The sequence below is a fragment of the Capricornis sumatraensis genome, chromosome 18 (genome assembly GCF_032405125.1).
Source record: "Capricornis sumatraensis isolate serow.1 chromosome 18, serow.2, whole genome shotgun sequence".
NCBI lineage: Eukaryota > Metazoa > Chordata > Mammalia > Artiodactyla > Bovidae > Capricornis > Capricornis sumatraensis.
This window is the reverse complement of record NC_091086.1, coordinates 49,753,626-49,773,123: the sequence shown is the minus strand read 5'-3', so window position 1 is coordinate 49,773,123 and position 19,498 is coordinate 49,753,626.

Below are 19,498 nucleotides of genomic sequence, written 5' to 3'. Positions count from 1 at the left end.
AAATATCTTCACTTTACTCCTTTTTAAACAAAATGTAATATTAAGAATAAACTTGATAAAATGTACTTGTATTTTTATAAGAATTTAATCCCAGTGGTTAATGGTCAAATGAAAATAGAAAATTATTAAAATTTATAGCATACTAACATAAGCAGGATCTTAATCTCTGGGAAATATTTATAATAACCTTATGTAGAATAAATTATTAAAGCTTTTATATAATGCATTTAGTAGTGAAAAAAATGGTATCAGATTCAATCTTTTAATTTCTATAAATGTATGTTTTGGACAAATCAAAACATAAAATGTTAACCTTATGAGTATTGCTAATTTGGTGAAAAGTTTCTAATTATCAAGGCTAGTTTTCCAAAGACTTAAGAAATGGATATCTGTTCCATTAATTTATCTTAATTATGTTAATTGCCACACAAGCAGTTCTATTAATGTGATCAGTATCTGTCTCATAAAGACAGGTTGCAAAATTAAATTGGCACTCTACAGTGTGACATGGAATTCATTCAATTACCCTTGAATTATTGAACATTTATTATGTACAAAGCTCAGTTTAAGATAAACAGAAGAAGATATTCTTAGAAGGATTTAATTTAGAAATAGACTGTCATGACAATCCTTGTAAACAATTTGTAAATGCTTCAAGATTGTAGGATAGATAGAAATGCTATAGAGTAGGGGTTCAGGAAAAGCTCAGAGACAATGAAAGGTGTTCAGAATGGGACAGGACCAGACACACCAGATTATCAGAGTACACTTCAGGTGGAATTATAAAATTTTGATTTTGCATTATGTTAATACATTTAGTTTTTGTAAGCTTAAAATTAATGATAGTTTCCACCCGTTATTTGTTCCTTTTAGGGAAACTCTAGGCTTAACATGAAGAAGAAAACACCTTTAGATACGATTTACTCGGTAGGGACTTCCCTACAAGGAGAATTTTTCCCATGGTCAGGCTAATACTGGATTTGAAAGAAGGAAGTTGTTGTTGTTTAGTTGTTCAGGCTCCAACTATTTGCAACCCCATGAACCATAACCCACCAGGCTCCTCTGTTCAGGCAACTTCCCAGGCAAGATGACTGGAGTGTGTTGCCATTTCCTTCTCCAGTGTATTTTCCCAATCCAGGTATGGAACCTGTATCTCCTGCAAGTTTTCTACATTGACAGGCAGATTCTTTACCACTTAGCCACTGAGAAAGCCCTGGAAGGAGGAAGAGGCAGTAATAATGGAAGGCATTGTAGGCAGAGGGGCTGAGAGAAGCACACAATGCAGAGATTAATTTCACTGAGAGCATAACTTTTGGAAACATGAAAGTGAAAGTCTCTCAGTCGTGTCTGACTCTTTGTGACCCCGTGGACTTCTCCAGGCCAGAATACTGGAGTGGGTACTCTTTCCCTTCTCCAGGGTGTCTTCCCAATCCAGGGATTGAACCTAGATCTCCCATATTGCGGGCAGATTGTTTACCAGCTGTGTCACAAGGGAAGCCCAAGAATACTGGAATGGGTAGCCTATCCCTTCTCCAGCAGATACTCTGGGCCCAGGAATAAACCTGGGGTCTCCTGCATTGCAGGCAGATTCTATACCAGCTGAGCTATCAGGGAAGGCTTTGGGAATAGCCAAAGATAAAGTGAGAAAGAAAATTCAGATTTACATTTGGGTAAGCCTTGAATGATAGAGTTTTAAGTTTTTCTGACTAAAATACTGTTTTTTAAAAATTATTGCAGTAATGAAAAGAGTATTTTAAGAAGATTAACGTGCAGTTATGGACTAGAATGGATTTGATAGGGAGGAAAATGACTTTTATTGAATTTTATCGTGCAAAATGTAATGGAAGGTTCTTTTCCATATGTTTAGTCTTCCGTTCAATAAATATCCACAGCACCATTATGTACCAGGCATAGGTACCAGGCTGGGATGAGCAGTAACAGGCAAATTATTCACCCTTATAGAGTTTAGGGGACAGGGAGGAGACAGGACATAAATAAGTAAATAGCAAAATAATATTTGGATTATTCTAAATGCTCTGAAAAAATATTAAAATGGTCATACGATAGAGTGTGGACATCTGGAGTAGGGGGTCAATCACAGTGGCTGGAAGAGTCTCCTGGGAGGCAGTACTGTTTAAGGGACAGATTTGCTGGGAATCTTTGCGAAAAGTATTTGAAGACAAAAAGACTTCTGTGGGCTCAATGAGGGACAGGTAGCAGGGAAGGAAGGGACAGTGCAATATTTATTACCACCCAGATATCAATACTTTACTAATAAGAATATTGAACCAATTCAAACCATTGTCTGAGTTCACAGTTAGCACACTTTACAAATCCAAACCTAGATACTTTTTAATTAAGATTTATATAAAAAATATAGTAATTAAAGGTGTCACTTCAGTCAGTTTAGTTCAGTTGCTCAGTCGTGTCCGACTCTGTGCGAACCCATGAATTGCAGCACGCCAGGCCTTCCTGTCCATCATCATCTCCCGGAGTTCACTCAGACTCATGTCCATAGAGTTGGTGATGCCATCCAGCCATCTCATCCTCTGTCGTCCCCTTTTCCTCCTGCCCACAATCCCTCCCAGCATCAGAGTCTTTTCCAATGAGTCAACTCTTCTCAAGAGATGGCCCAAGTACTAGAGTTTCAGCTTTAGCATCAGTCCTTCCAATGAAAACCCAGGACCGATCTCCTTCAGAATGGATTGGTTGGATCTCCTTGCAGTCCAAGGGACTCTCAAGAGTCTTCTCCAACACCACAGTCCTAAAGCATCAATTCTTCGGCACTCAGATTTCTTCACAGTCCAACTCTCACATCCATACATGACCACAGGAAAAACCATTGCCTTGACTAGTCGGACCTTTGTTGGCAAAGTAATGTCTCTGCTTTTTAATATGCTATCTAGGTTGGTCATAACTTTCCTTCCAAGGAGTAAGTGTCTTTTAATTGCATGGCTGCAGTCACCATCTATAGTGATTTTGGGGCCCCAAAAATAAAGTCTGACACTGTTTCCACTGCTTCCCCATATATTTCCCATGAACTGATGATTTAGTTGTATATAATTCACCATATAGTAACGTTGAGCAAACACAGGTACACACCAAACCCACTATTATTTAGAATTTGTTTTTTCATTTGTCTTTTCCAGTTTGTGAAGTAAAGTGAAAGTTGCTCAGTCATGTCTGACTCTTTGCAACCCCATGGACTATACAGTCCATGGAATTCTCCAGGCCAGAATACTGGAGTGGGAAGACTTTCCCTTTTCCAGGGGATCTTCCCAACCCAGGGACTGAACCCTGGTCTCCCACATTACAGGCAAATTCTTTTACCAGTTGAGACACAGTAGTTCTTTCCTAATTACAGTTTGGAAAATTCTTTAGCTAGCATGGCTCTGTTCTGATGGAATCTGTATTTACAATTTATTTATACCATGAAATAGATTACACATATGTGTATTAGTCACTCAGTTGTGTCCAATTCTTTGCAACCCTATGAACTTTTGCCCACCAGGCTCATCTGTCCAGAGATTTCTCCAGGCAAGAATTCTCCAGATTGCCATTTCCTTCTCCAATATTATACACGCAAAAGAGTATACGTGTGTGTGTGTGAGTGATTTAACAAACAATGATAGCACAACCCACACATCCAATACTGAGCTTAAGAGAGAACATTAAAGTTCATAATTAGCTATTTACATGTACTCTCTCACTAGTCTGTGGGTTCATAAAATTGCTATAATCCCTATTTTTTAATATAAATTTATTAATTTTAATTGGAAGCTAATTACTTTACAATATTGTATTGGTTTTATGTCCCCCATCCTGAAACTCCCTCCCACCTCCTATCCCTAACCCTACTTTTAAAACAGGTATGACATATTCTTTGTGTTTAATAAATATCCTTTGATTATAAGGTATATATGGATATAGCTGTATGACTTCAATAAAACGTTTAAGTTTCATTCAACCCTATTTTGTTCAACTATCAGTGTAAAAGCAACTTTCTGCTGCCATACAGCTATAGTTAGAATGTTTTCTAAAAATCCATATAGAGGTCTCTTTGCCTTAGAAGCAAAACTAAGACCTATTTATATTCTATAGTTTTTAAGATTTTATAACTGTTAGAACTGCTTTTCTCTCTTTGTCAGTTAATGCATAAGATGATATCTTCACATTATTTGTGTAAAGATTGCAATAAAATATCCTGAGGTTTTTATGTATGGCCTAAGAAGTCAATGTATGCAAAAGATCATAGAGTAATACGAGTTAATGATATACTTCTGGAAAAAATAATCTGATATAACAAAAATACAGGTAGAAATTTTGGGGTTCGGCTCCATAGATATTATCTGATCTTGTTAAAATCACTGACAAGTGATCTTTTTTACTATTTGTCCTTTAATTGGTCTTTTTTTTTTCATCATTTCATTATCTGTCATCTTTAGTAACTGTACTACTTTGCAACACCTATAATTTGTGTATATGTTTCCTTATGCAACCGGGCCTACTTAACTTAGTTGATAGCCTCCAAATATCAGAGAGGCAGCTAGAGACTTTCTATATTACTAAGGTAGGATAATGGTTACATTTTAATGTTTGCATTCACAGATAAAAAGCATCAACCATGCAACAAGGGAGATAAGATGGCTGACAGTACTAAGCTGTCTACACTGAAGAATGCTGATGGCTGCATTTTTGGCAACCTGGGGCAAGATTCATGATTAAAAAGAAAGAAAAAAAGCACTCATATTTCCACAGGCAATTTAAAAAATATCCTTTGGAATAAATTTAATGGTATATCATTACAGCATTTCACAATATATCTTAAGAGCTACCAAGATCTCTTTTTGTTCAAAATTCATCTGAGAGTTAATTCCTCATGCTTAATAGCTGAAAGCTATTCATAACTAAAAAGCTGTTAATGCAGAGAGAGTCATTGTGTTATATGAATAAATCCATCAATTCAGAAAATTATCTCAAAATCCACAGACATACATATATGGACTTTGGCAGTGAAGCACCACATAAATATTCAACACATTATGTTAGATATTTATATTTATAAATATACATTTCACATTTAATGAAATGAGTAGGAATATCAAGGGCTCTATTAAAAGCTTTATTCCATCTAATAGAAAACAAAATACAAATGTGCTATAGTAATTAACTGTCTTACATTAATCTTGTTTTTTGAAACTAAAGCTAGAAATGCATATGTTTAGGTACACAGGCAGCATATTAAGGACATTGAATATTTGCTATATGAAAAAAAGTTCCAGAAGACAATGAAGAATTCAAGAAAACAGTCTACTGGCTAAAGCTTAATATCTTTTCAAGGAAATGACTGAAAGGAGGGTAAGCAGCCACTTTGGAGCACGGATGCCTTGTTGTTGTTCTGCCAACCCCACTGCATCAGCACAAAGTGGTAGCTGGGCCTGCAGTTCACTCTTCTTTCTCCATAAACCCTTCCTAAACTACTCTGATTTCTAGACTGGAAGCATGCTGTTCAACATGAGGAAGGGCCCCACTTCTGCAGGGTCATCATCAAGTCTCCAGGCAACAACATGGGAAATGCTTTTTATTTGTCCTCCTGTTCACCAGCCTCATGCTGGTCAGGTTTCAGCTTGTGATTGTGGGGTTTCTAGCTCATGTTCATGGTTAGGTCATACCTGAATGGTCTAGTGGTTTTCCTTACTTCCTTCAATTTAAGTCTGAATTTGACAACAAGGAGCTCATGATCTGAGCCACAGTCAGTTCCCGATCTTGTTTTTGCTGACTGTATAGAGCTTCTCCATCTTTGGCTGCAAAGAATATAATCAATCTGATTTCGGTGTTGACCATCTGGAGATGTCCATGTGTAGAGTCTTCTCTTGTGTTGTTGGAAGAGGGTGTTTGCTGTGACCAGTGCATTTTCTTGGCAAAACTCTATTAGTCTTTTCCCTGCTTCATTCTGCATTCCAAGGCCAAATTTGCCTGTTACTCGGGGTGTTTCTTGACTTCCTACTTTTGCATTCCAGTCCCTTACAATGTAAAGGACATCTTTGTTGGGTGTTAGTTCTAACAGGTCTTGTAGGTCTTCATAGAACTATTCAACTTCAGCTACTACAGCATTACTGGTTGGGGCGTAGACTTGGATTCCTGTGATATTGAATGGTTCACCTTGGAAATGAACTATGGACTGAGGTTCGTGACATTGTACAGGAGACAGGGATCAAGACCATCCCCATGGAAAAGAAATGCAAAAGAGCAAAATGGCTGTCTGGGGAGGCCTTACAAATAGCTGTGAAAAGAAGATAGGCAAAAAACAAAGGAGAAAAGGAAAGATATAAGCATCTGAATGCAGAGTTCCAAAGAATAGCAAGAAGAGACAAGAAAGTCTTCCTCAGCGATCAATGCAAAGAAACAGAGGAAAACAACAGAATGGGAAAGACTAGAGATCTCTTCAAGAAAATTAGAGATACCAAGGGAACATTTCATGCAAAGATGGGCTCTCTAAAGGACAGAAATGGTATGGATCTAATAGAAGCAGAAGATATTAGGAAGAGGTGGCAAAAATACACAGAAGAACTGTACAAAAAAGATCTTCATGACCAAGATAATCACAATGGTGTGATCACTCACCTAGAGCCAGACACCCTGGAATGTGAAGTCAAGTGGGCCTTTGAAAGCACCACTATGAACAAAGCTAGTGGAGGTGATGGAATTCCAGTTGAGCTATTTCAAATCCTGAAAGATGATGCTGTGAAAGTGTTGCACTCAATATGCCAGCAAGTTTGGAAAACTCAGCAGTGGCCACAGGACTGGGAAAGGTCAGTTTTCATTCCAATCCCAAAGAAAGGCAATGGCAAAGAATGCTCATATTACCACACAATTGCACTCATCTCACATGCTAGTAAAGTAATGCTCAAAATTCTCCAAGCCAGGCTTCAGCAATACATGAACCGTGAACTTCCAGATGTTCAAGCTGGTTTTAGAAAAGGCAGAGGAACCAGAGATCAAATTGCCAACATCTGCTGGATCATGGGAAAGGCAAGAGAGTTCCAGAAAAACATCTATTTCTGCTTTATTGACTATGTCAATTCCTTTGACTCTGTGGATCACAAGAAACTGAGGAAAATTCTGAAAGAGATGGGAATACCAGACCACCTGACCTGCCTCTTGAGAAACCTACAGGCAGGTCAGGAAGCAATAGTTAAGAACTGGACATGGAACAACAGACTGGTTCCAAATAGGAAAAGGAGTACATCAAGGTGTATATTGTCACCCTGCTTCTTTAACTTATATGCAGAGTACATCATGAGGAACGCTGGGCTGGAAGAAGCACAAGGTGGAATCAAGATTGCTGGGAGAAATATCAATAACTTCAGATATGCAGATGACACCATCCTTATGGCAGAAAGTGAAGATGAACTAAAAAGCCTCTTGATGAAAGTGAAAGAAGAGAGTGAAAAAGTAGGCTTAAAGCTCAACATTCAGAAAACGAAGATCATGACATCTGGTCCCATCACTTCATGGGAAATAGATGGGGAAACAGGGGAAACAGTGTCAGACTTTATTTTTGGGGGCTCCACAATCACTGCAGATGGTGACTGCAGCGATGAAATTAAAAGACACTTACTCCTTGGAAGAAAAGTTATGACCAACCTAGATAGCATATTCAAAAGCAGAGACATTACTTTGCCAACCAAGGTCCATCTAGTCAAGGCTATGGTTTTTTTCCTGTGGTCATGTATGGATGTGAGAGTTGGACTGTGAAGAAAGCTGAGCGCCAAAGAATTGATGCTTTTGAACTGTGGTGTTGGAGAAGACTCTTGAGAGTCCCTTGGGCTGCAAGGAGATCCAGCCAGTCCATTCTAAAGGAGATCAGTCCTGGGTGTTCTTTGGAAGGAATGATGCTAAAGCTGAAACTCCAGTATTTTGGCCAGCTTATGCAAAGAGTTGACTCATTGGAAAAGACTCTGATGCTGGGAGGGATTGGGGGCAGGAGGAGAAGGGGACAACAGAAGATGAGATGGCTGGATGGCATCACCCACTCAATGGACGTGGGTTTGACTGAACTCCTGGAGTTGGTGATGGACAGGGAGGCCTGGCGTGCTGAGATTCATGGGGTTGCAAAGAGTCAGACACGACTGAGCGACTGAACTGAACTGAACTGACTGGGATATAACTCTTGAGTTTAAAACTTTCCATGATTATTTAATTGTTAACCTCATTTAGCTGAGTCACTTTCAAGTCATAAAATATGAAAGGTCCCTAATGCTAGTAGTTCCCTAATGTTACTATCATTTACAACAATGATTCATTTGTTAATTCTAGGAAATTAACATGAGTATATCACTATTAACCAACCTAGACTTTATTCAGCTGTTACAGTCTTTTCCACAAATGTTCCAAAAGACACTCTAGGATGCCACATCGTATTCAGTCATCATATTTCCTTAATCTTCTCCAATCTCCAAGGTTTCTTAGTCCTTGGTTTTCTTGTTTTTCTCCCCATAACCTTTACAGATTCATAAAGTCTTAGTCATATATTTCTTTACATATATTTCATTACAGCAAACTTCACTTTGCATTCAATTAACATTTTTCATGATATGTTTGGAATTATGCATTTTCAAAAACACTACAGACCAGAGATTCCCTTATAATCATGCCCTATCAGGGATATGTGATGTCAACATAACCATGACTTGGCTAAAGTAGTTTCCAGCAGTAGTCCAACTCCTGGACTTCACTCAGACTCATGTCCTTCGAGTCGGTGATGCCATCCAGCCATCTCATCCTCTGTAAAATTACTCTTTTTCTTTTTCATACTCTAATCTCAATTTTTTTAATTAGTATAAACCTTTTATTTCTCCATGGTTAAATAGGATGCTTTTTAAGTTTTTCTGAATTAGATGCAATTCTGCTATGAATGTATCAAAAATATAAATTCAAATAAAGCTAAATAAAAATCTAAACAGAAGAATTTTCATAAAGTAACCATATATCTGATCAATATTGAAAGAGAGAGAAATCAAACTAGGATAATGGGTGAAAGGAGGGGAAGAGGAAGTGGTGAAGAGGGAAGGAAGAAAGGGAGGGAGGGAGGAAACTGAGAAAATCAGGCTCATCTCAGTTTACATTAACACACACAATGCCAAACATGGAGGACTATTATTCAGACAGGCAAACATTTTGAAGATATTATTTATGACCTATTTTTGATCAATGTCTAGATGGTGAAATACATAAATATTATATAAGCTATATGCCCTCAAGAACTTCATATGCTAATAAATTATCTGTAAGTATCATCAAAACCACCCTAGAAAATAGTCAAATGACCCTTATTTTTTCTAAATTAACTATAGTTTCAATCTGAAAAAAAAAAAAAAAAACGAATGGGCTGGGGAAGTGGGCTACAACATCATTTAAAAAAAAAACAACTGAAACTGAAGTCTCTCAGTCGTGTTTGACTCTTTGTGACCCCATGGACTGTAGCCTATCAGGCTCCTCCATCCATGGGATTCTCCTGGCAAGAGTACTGGAGTGGGTTGCCATTTCCTTTTCCAGAGAATCTTCCCAACCCAGGGATCGAACTTGGGTCTCCTGCACTGCAGGTACGCTTTACCATCTGAGCCACCAGGGAAGCCCTTTGAGAAGCTCACTGGTAGCTAACTTTTTGTGCTGGGTTTTGGTGTATGATGCTATTATAGAACTGGGCTCTCTGTTAGCACTAGTGATGATGGGATCCCAAATAATAGATGCTAGGTCCAGATCTCACTGATTAGAGGGAAAAAAAAAAAAAAAACTATGTGGAATTATGATAATGAAAGGCAAACTTCGGGTGGAAGTTAGTGAAGTCTGAGCAGCAGGGAACTATGGAGAGGCTTAATAGAGCATGAACCTCTAGGGAGAATTTAAATGGGAAACTAATAAGGGTATGATAGCTTAATCAATACAACTACAAGAAATCAAGGAAAAAGTGATCATAAGTGGGACTGTAGCTAATTAATGACTCATATCCCACATCTTCCCAAGAAATAACCATTTCTCAAAGGGAGCTGCCTCCATTTCTCCTTGGGAACAGCTTACATCTAGTGACGCAGAGACAGTAGAAAGGCTTTATCCTATGCCTCCACTTGGGACTTCTCTGAAAGACACCTCAAAGTCTATCTTGCTTCTTTCTTCTTTCTCTGGTAAATCCAGCTTTGCTCACTCCATTACAGGTAGTTTTTGTGAGCACTCTAATAATTCCACTTGTCTGTAAATCTCCATCTTGTATCTCTCTCTATGACTTCAGACCCTTTGTTTCTGTGTCTTAAAATAAGAAATTCTATTAAGGAGTGTGTCATCCTGGGAATGATCAAGACTATTTCATTCACAGCACACTCAAGTATGCCTTACAATTAACTCCATATTTTAAATACGTTCTTACTGAAATAATCAACTCTGATGTGTATCTTCTTGATCATTGTATTTTGTGGCATTTTTTTAATTTAAAATTTTAATTTTACAATTCATTAGCATTAACTCCACTCACTCTGCTTTACCCTTTCATCACTATCTAGAGCCAGAACACTTTCATCACCCCAAACAGAAACTCTGTACCCCTTATGCAGTAACTCCACATTCCCTTACCTCTATCTCCGTTCATTCACTAGTCTGAATTTTTCATGCTAGTGAAGTCATACAGTATGTGAGCTTCTGCATTAGAGTTGTCAACTACAAACTGGCGCTTACCCAGCATTGCCAAGGACTAAACAATAAAGGCATTTGCCATCTGCCTCTACAGAGACTGAATCCCATGCTGCTATACCTGTTCGCATTGAACAATCCCTGAGGGAGTTCAGGTTGCAGTGAAGCACTCTGTTCTCCAGGGAATCTGGTGGGACAGGTCTATAGATAGTTGGATGTTTCCAGGAACAGATTTTATTTTCTCAATCTTTGCATCTCCTCATATCTAGAAAAGCACTAAGTCCCTTCATGGTGACATCAGATCCTCATCACTAACAGAATACCTTTTGTAAAATGAGTGCTTAATGGTACTGAACTCTCCCTTCCCCAAAACTGAACCTCCCCCGCTGCTGCTCTGGAGCAGGCTCTCAGAGCTATCTGAGGGGCTGACTCCCAGGCTGCAGTCCTCATTTTGTCCCAAATAAAACTTAACTGGCAGCTCTCAAGTTGAGAATCTTTTTTAGTCCAAAGGCATCTTTCAATCAGCATAATGTTTTTGAGGTTTATCCATGTTGGTTCAATTCCTAGGTCAGGAAGATCCACTGGAGAGGGGATAGGCTAACCATGCCAGTATTCTTGGGGTTCCCTCGTGCCTCCGCTGGTACAGAATCCACCTGCAATGTGGGAGACCTAGGTCCAATCCGTGGGTTGGGGAGATCCCCTGGAGGAGGGAAAGGCTACCCACTCTAGTATTCTGGCCTGGAGAATTCCCAGGGGTAGCAAAGAGTCGAACACGATTGAGCAACTTGCACTTTTCAATTTTCATGTTGGTGTGTCAATACCTCATTTCTTTCATAACTGAATAATACTTTACTATATAAATACATCACAATTCGTGTATCCTTTCATCTATTCATGGTCATTTCGGCGGTTTCCATTTTTTGTTTCTTCTTTTAAAATAAAAATTAAATATATTTAGGTGTAAAATACGTTTTGATATAAAGATATATAGTGAAATGTTTACTATGGTCAAGTTAATTAACATATACATCTCTTCACAGAATTACCTTTGTTTTTTCTTGTGGCATAAATTTATAAGAAAGAGGGAAAAAGTCAATGCTTTAGGTTTCCTCACTGAGTTTGGGATAGGAACAAATACACTGGGGCAGAGTGATCATAGAAAAACTATCCGTGGAAGAAATTTTTTTCTGTTTCTTTCCTTGTTTTTCAGAAGTTTCCTTCTTCACTGGCAGTTTTAGGACAGGGGGCAAAAGGACTTGGCTGACTGTCAAAAATCAGTTCATTCTAGTTGCTATTGTCTTAGGAGGTTAAAAATATTTCTTTAAAAACCTATTTTTAAACAATTTAAATCTATTAAACTTTTCCTGACCTAGTAGAAATGGATTGCAAAATCAATTCCTCTTAGAGAATGTACTTTATAGATAAATAAAACATTTTCAGATGACCCTTTCTAACTCATTCATGTTGCAAACCGAAAGTGAATTCTTACTTGAAAGCATCTGCTCTATCGTCTTGCTTCAGGCCTACTAACCTCCAAATTTCCATAGGGATTATCATCTGTCCACAGACTTTCTAGAAGCCTTTTATTTGTACTAACTTTAACTTTCCCCCCTTATGTTTGTTTTTCTTACATTTTAAGCCACGAATCTTCTGATGTTAGAGAAATAAAAGCTACATGCAAGAGGATAAGCAGAGTTTTATAATGCAGACTCCAGCAAAACAGAAACTGAGATTAGGAAGGTAGGGACATGGACACACACTGTTGCTTGGGGCCAATAAATTATGACCACAACTGCAGCCAGTATCATTTAAGTACTTTTTAGTTTCTGATGATAAAGCACTGGCTTATCACCATGCTGACAACTGCAATCCTCTGTGGCCCTTGGCTTCTATCTTTTCTATTTGTTACCTAGTCAGCCACATGGAATTTAACAGCACACACACTAAAGTATCTTTCTTAGTAGACCTCAATAAAAGACATAGAGCAAAGTTAATAAGAGCTTATGTCTTGTCAGGTGAAGAAATTGTTTCTTCCACCTAAGTACCACCACCCAATTGCAGAAAGGAAACACAGACATGAAATTACTACATTGTCAGTGAATCTCTCTGTTTTATCATCAGTTGTTTTAGTGAAGGAAGAAGAAACTATTTTTGTTGATTAGTGAAAAGTACAAGATTCCATAGTCAGTTTATAATTTTAGAATGATTATATATTTTTGCATTCTGATTGTTATTTCTACTTGAAAAAAAATTCTTTATATTTGTAAGACAAAGATTTTTTTTTCTTTTTTTGCAAATGTTGTTTTTCACTTAAAATAAGTGTTTAAAATTAAATATATAGTTCCTTTTTAATTATGGATTTGACAATCAAATTAAGAATTATAGGAAAATGAGGATAGCAATAGATTAAAACAGAGGTGCTGATATCCAGTTAAACTTCCTCATTTTGCCAGGTTTAAAATATTTATCTGTTGCTCCCAGAAATCAATAAAATTATCATTATGAATCAAAATATTAGTTGAAACCTCTGCTTCACTTTGGAATATGGGTAATTGTCAAAAGGAAAAAATGTTTTTTAAATAAAAATAAAATATTACCCTTGTTATAGGAATGTAATTTCCTCAAAATTTATGAGCTATCAACCTGATGATGTAATATATACCATATTGCAATTTTAAGTAGACATTATTTATAATTTTGTTAAAAAAGCATTTGAACTTCACAGTAATTTATTAGTTTCCTCCATTATTTATAGAAGTAATTTATTTGATAAAATATTTACCTTAATAATTACCTTTTCATCCTTTTCTATCATATACTTGACCTATCACTATCTAAAAGCATGCATAACAGCATAAGACATCATTTTTCTTTCACTGCTTTCATGTCAGCATTTTTTTTTTTTTTTTTAGCTCTTGCCATTGGCATCAGGCAAGGGAAATTGACATTAAAAGTGAAACAGATTTTGACATGTTTTCATGAAACTAGATTTTAACAACTTCATTCCTTTGAGTGTTTCATTTATTAAAGTAGTAGTAAACGAGTCTAATAACTTTTAAAATAAGTCAAAATATGTTCTAGTACTTAAACTAGAATATAGCAAAAGTGGAAAAATGTGTAGTTAAATCATATATGTTCACCTAAAAAATTTCTTAGACAAAAGCAAATGATGTTAGCAATATTTCCTCAGTTTTCCATTTCCCTCTCTGATCATTTCTCTCAAATGACATAATTTGGCCTCACTTAAACAGTAGCTCATTTCCTTTCTTTCCCTGTTCTGCAGAATAATATCCAAGAATCTGAACATAGGCTAGGTATCCTACACATCAATTGTAAATTTGTTCAGAAAGAGGAGATCTGCAGAAAGCAACCAATTTTGATTATTTTCATTACATATTCAAATATCTATTGAAAGTCTCCTCGCTTAAGCCTGGATATTCAACCTACATTACCTAGAGTATTGTTAGACAAAAAAAATTAGACATTAAGAAGCACTATTATGAAAATTTCAGTGAGATATTTCAAATAAATATAACAAATAATGTTAAAATTTGGATGAAAGCATAAAAACTCTGAAGCCAAAGCAATCTTGAAAATAAAGAACAAAGCTGAAAGCATGATGCTCCCTGATCTCAAACTAGACTACAAAGTTATTGTAATTAAAGCAATATTATATGAGCATAAAAACATATAGATCAATGCAACAGAGAGACCAGAAGTAAACTCACACATACATGATGAATTAATTTATGACAAAGGAGATAATATTATACAATGGGGGAGGGAGATTCTTTTCCTTAAATGGTGTTAAAAATTTGGACAGCCATATGCAAGGAAGTGAAATTGTACCCCTTTCTTACACTATACACTAAAATTAACTCAAAATGAATAAAAGACTTGAAATTAAGTCCTGAAACCATAAAATTCCTAGAAGCAAACATAAATGGCAAGTTGCTTGATGGAGGAATGATATATTTTTGTTTTTAATCTGATAGCAAAAACAAAAGCAACAAAAACAAGTGGGACTACATCATACTAAATGCTTCTGTAAAACAAACAAACAGAAATCAACACAAGGAAAAGGCAACCAACTGAATGGGAGAAATATTTTCAAATCATATATCTGATAAGAGGTTAATAATCCAAAATATGTAAAGAACTCATACAACTAGATAGCAAAAAAGAAAAAGTAATTAAAAATCTGATAGAAAATCTGAAGAAACATTTTCCCAATGGCATACAGAGGGCCAACAGGCACATGAAAAGATCCTCAACATCATAAATCATCAGGGAAATGCAAATCAAAACCACAACAAGATATCACCTCACCCATGTAAACATGGCTATTATCAAAAAGAAAAGGGATAATAAGTATTGGCAAGAATGTGGAGAAAAGGAAACACTTAATTGTATAAAACTGATGGGAATGTAAATTGATTCAGCCATTATGGAAAATACTGTGGAGTTTCCTCAAAAAAATAAGAATAGAACTACCATATGATCCAGCTATTCCACTTCAGGTCACTTATTTAAAGAAAATGAAAACTTCCACCAAAAAAGATATATGCACCCTCATGTTCATTACAGCATTGTTTATAAAAAACAATATGGGAACAAACTAACCGCCCATTGATGAATGAAGAAAGTATAAGATCACAATGAACTATTTTTCAGCCATTAAAAAAGAATAAATTCTTGCCATTTGTGACAAATATAGATGGACCTTGAAAGCATTATGTTAAGTGAAATAAGTCAGAGTGAGACAAATACTATATAATTTTCTTTTATGTGGTATCCAAAACAAACAAAAAACAAGTTCATAGATACAGAAACAGATTGGTAGGTGTCAGAGATGGAGACTGGAGGTGGAGTAAATGGGTGAACGGGGTCAAAAGTAAAAAGATAAAACATGCCTTGTTTGAAATCTGAGAGGCAGAATCAAGATCAGTGAGCAATACTCTAAAAAAGTAAACTTTCTTTTAATGGAAATTATCCAGTTATAAATAAATCAGCCATTTACCGCTTAGCATCTCTTAATCTTAGTAGCTATCACTCACACCCACTTCCAAATACAAACTACAAAAAAACCTTCCCTTATATATACCTAGCACTCTAGCCTCTCAGAAAGAAAGAATGAAGCTTTACTGGTATGGAGGATATAAATAAGATAAGAGGCCAGGAGGGATTAGATTTAAGGAGATATTTAATGCTACATCTGGTATGTGATTTTTCTGCAGTATGATAGATATTTTAACCATGCAAAAGAATTTGGATGCCCAGATGTCTTATGTTCTTTTTCACCTGGATGAACTTAACCTGAAAATCAGATTGTTGTCTCTTTAGTTTTCAATAACTGAATATCTTCAGGAGATACACAGAGGAAAATGGATCAATAATTAAAATAAAAGGTACAAAGGTGTTATCAGTTGAAAATCTGCTTTAGTATGTAATCCTATGAGCATGAGTTTAGTACAGGAAATAAACCACTGAATTGCTTTCACTGCTTACATGCATGTTCCCTAGATTTTTACATTTTCTAAATATAAATGCTTGGGGGATGGCAAGAAACATAATTAAAGAGGAGCATGTCTAATGATAAACCTGGCAACCCTCTAGGAAAATCAAATGAGGCTCCTTTGTCCATGGGTTTTCCCAATAAGAACACTGGAGAGGGTAGCCATTTCCTTCTCCAAGGGATCTTCCTAACCCAGGGATTGAACTCCAGTCTCCTGCACTGAAGGCATACTCTTTACCACTGAGACAACAGGGAGTGGCTAGATTTTAATTTCAATTCAGTTCAGTTCAGTTGCTCAGTCGTGTCTGACTCTTTGCGACCCCATGAATCGCAGCACGCCAGGCCTCCCTGTCCATCACCAACTCCTGGAGTTCACTCAGACTCACGTCCAACGAGTCTGTGATGCCATCCAGCCATCTCATCCTCTGTCATCCCCTTCTCCTCCTGCTCCTAATCCCTCCCAGCATCAGAGTCTTTTCCAATGAGTCAATTCTTCTCATGAGGTGGCCAAAATACTGGAGTTTCAACCTTAGCATCATTCCTTCCAAAGAACACCCAGGGCTGATCTCCTTTAGAATGGACTGGTTGGATTTCTTTGCAGTCCAAGGGACTCTCAGGAGTCTTCTCCAACACCACAGCTCAAAAACATCAATTCTTCAGCGCTCAGCTTTCTTCACAGTCCAACTCTCACATCCATACATGACCTCAAGATAAAACATAGCCTTGACTAGATGGACCTTGGTTGGCAAAGTAATGTCTCTGCTTTTGAATATGCTATCTAGGTTGGTCATAACTTTCCTTCCAAGGAGTAAGCATCTTTTAATTTCATGGCTCCAGTCACCATCTGCAGTGATTTGGGAGCCCAAAAAAATAAAGTCTGACACTGTTTCCCCTGTTTCCCCATCTATTTCCCATGAAGTGATGGGACCAGATGCCATGATCTTCATTTTCTGAATGTTGAGCTTTAAGCCAACTTTTTCACTCTCCTCTTTCACTCTCATCAAGAGGCTTTTTATTTACTCTTCAGTTCAGTTCAGTTCAGTTGCTCAGTCATGTCCAACTCTTTGTGACCCCATGAATCGCAGCACGGCCAGGCCTCCCTGTCTGTTCTGCCATAAGGGTGGTGTTAATTTAGGTAATGTTAAATTATCTAGAAGGCAAATTAACAGAAATAAAAATTTACATAGACAAATCTATACTCTGAAAGAAGTGTTTCAACACATACTTTATAGTAAATGATAGGATAAAAATACCAAAAATCAATAAGCAGTTAGAAGTGAAGAGCATGAATAGAAAATTTGGCACTAATTGGTGTATATAAAACACCAAACAGCAAAATACTTCAATATTTAATGTACTAGAAAAATTAGCAAAAACAATCATATATTGAGTTTAAAAGACTAAAAAATTCTTAAGAGTTAAAAATTGAAATTAAAAATTAATTTAAATTATTAATTTATTAAATTTAATAATTTAAATTATCTTTAATTTATTTTGAATTTATTAATAATTTAAATTATTTTAATACTTTAAATTATTAAAATTAAAAGTTAATTTAATTTTTAAATTGAGTTAAAAATTCTTAAGAATTTCATAGGATTTAAATCAGATAATTTTCTCTAAAATGATAAAAAAAAATGATCTGGATATTAAACAAAATTAAAGAAGAAAAAGAAGCACAAATAACCCACATCAAGAATGATAAAGAGATATTACCAAAAGTATGAAAATAAAACAACTGTGTGAAAAATCAAATTTCAACTAATTTAAATATTTAAAGTCTCCAGAAAAACACAATTCATGAAAACTGACAAAAAAAGAGTGATAGTATCATTTAACTTAGATTTGTACTTTAAAATGATCTTATTAATTACTATAAAATGTTTGGATATAAACATTTAGAACAGAAATTATACACATTATATAAAAGACTCTCTCAGAGCCCATTGTGTCTGACTCTTTGTGACCTCATGGACTGTAGCCTGCCAGGCTCCTCTGTCCATAGGATTTCCCAGGTAAGAATACTGGAGTGGATTGCCATTCCCTTCTCAAGGGGATCTTCCCAACCCCTGGATTGAACCCGGGTCTCCTGCATTACAGGGAGATTCGTTACTGTCTGAGCCACCAAAGACTTCCCCCAACTTGTTTTATAAAATCAGTTTATTTTAATAACAAACCTGAAAATACATCACAAGAAATAAAATTTATACCAATGTCTCTCATAAAACAACAGATGCAAAATCCCAAATAAAATATTTTAGCATAACAATGCATTATGAACAAATGTGCTGGTTGTAGGAAACAGCAGTAGACAAAACAATGTCTTCCTAAAGATATTCATTCCTAATTCCTAGAACCTAGGATTTTGCAGATGTGATTAATCAAAAGATTTTAGAGATTCAGAAGATTAGTTTTGGGTTATCCAGGTAGAACCAATGTAATCACAAGAGTCCTTATAAGAGGGAGACAGAAGGATCAGGGTCAGTTCAGTTCAGTTCAGTTCAATTCGGTTACTCAATTATGTCCAACTATTTGTAACCCCACAGACTTCAGCATGCCAGGCCTCCCTGTCCATCACCAATTCTTGGAGTTCACTCAAACTCATGTCCACTGAATCAGTGATATCATCCAACCATCTCATCCTCAGTCGTCCCTTTCTTCTCCCCCCTTCAATATTTCCCAGGATCAGGGTATTTTCCAATGAGCCAGTTCTTTCATCAGGTGGCCAAAGTATCGGAGTTTCAGCTTCAGCATCAGTAGGGTCAGTAGTAGGAGATATATTACAGAAACTGATTCTGTGAATTATGTTACCTTAATATGGTGAAAAGTACATTGTAGATAATATTATAGTTAGGGATTTTGAGATGAAGAAATTTTCCTAGACTACAGGAGTATCATTCAATTTAATCACAGATCTTTTAAAGCAGAGAAGCATCCTTTGCTGTCTCAGAGACATGTGATGTGAGAGAACTTTCAGTTCAGTTCAGTCACTCAGTCATGTCCGATTCTTTGCAACCCCATGAACTGCAGCATGCCAGGCCTCCCTGTCCATCACCAACTGCTGGGGTTCACTCAAAGTTATGTCCATCGAGTCAGTGAACTTTACTTGTAGTTAATGGCTTTGAAAATGAAGAAAAGGAGACAGGAGCCAAAGAATGTGTATGATCTCTAGAACCTGAGAATAGCCATCATCAGATAATTTGGAAAAAAAAATAGGAAAATAAATTCTATATCAAGGCACTGAATTTTACCAATAACCTGAATTATCAAGGAAACCTACCCTCCCCAAGGGGGGGGAAC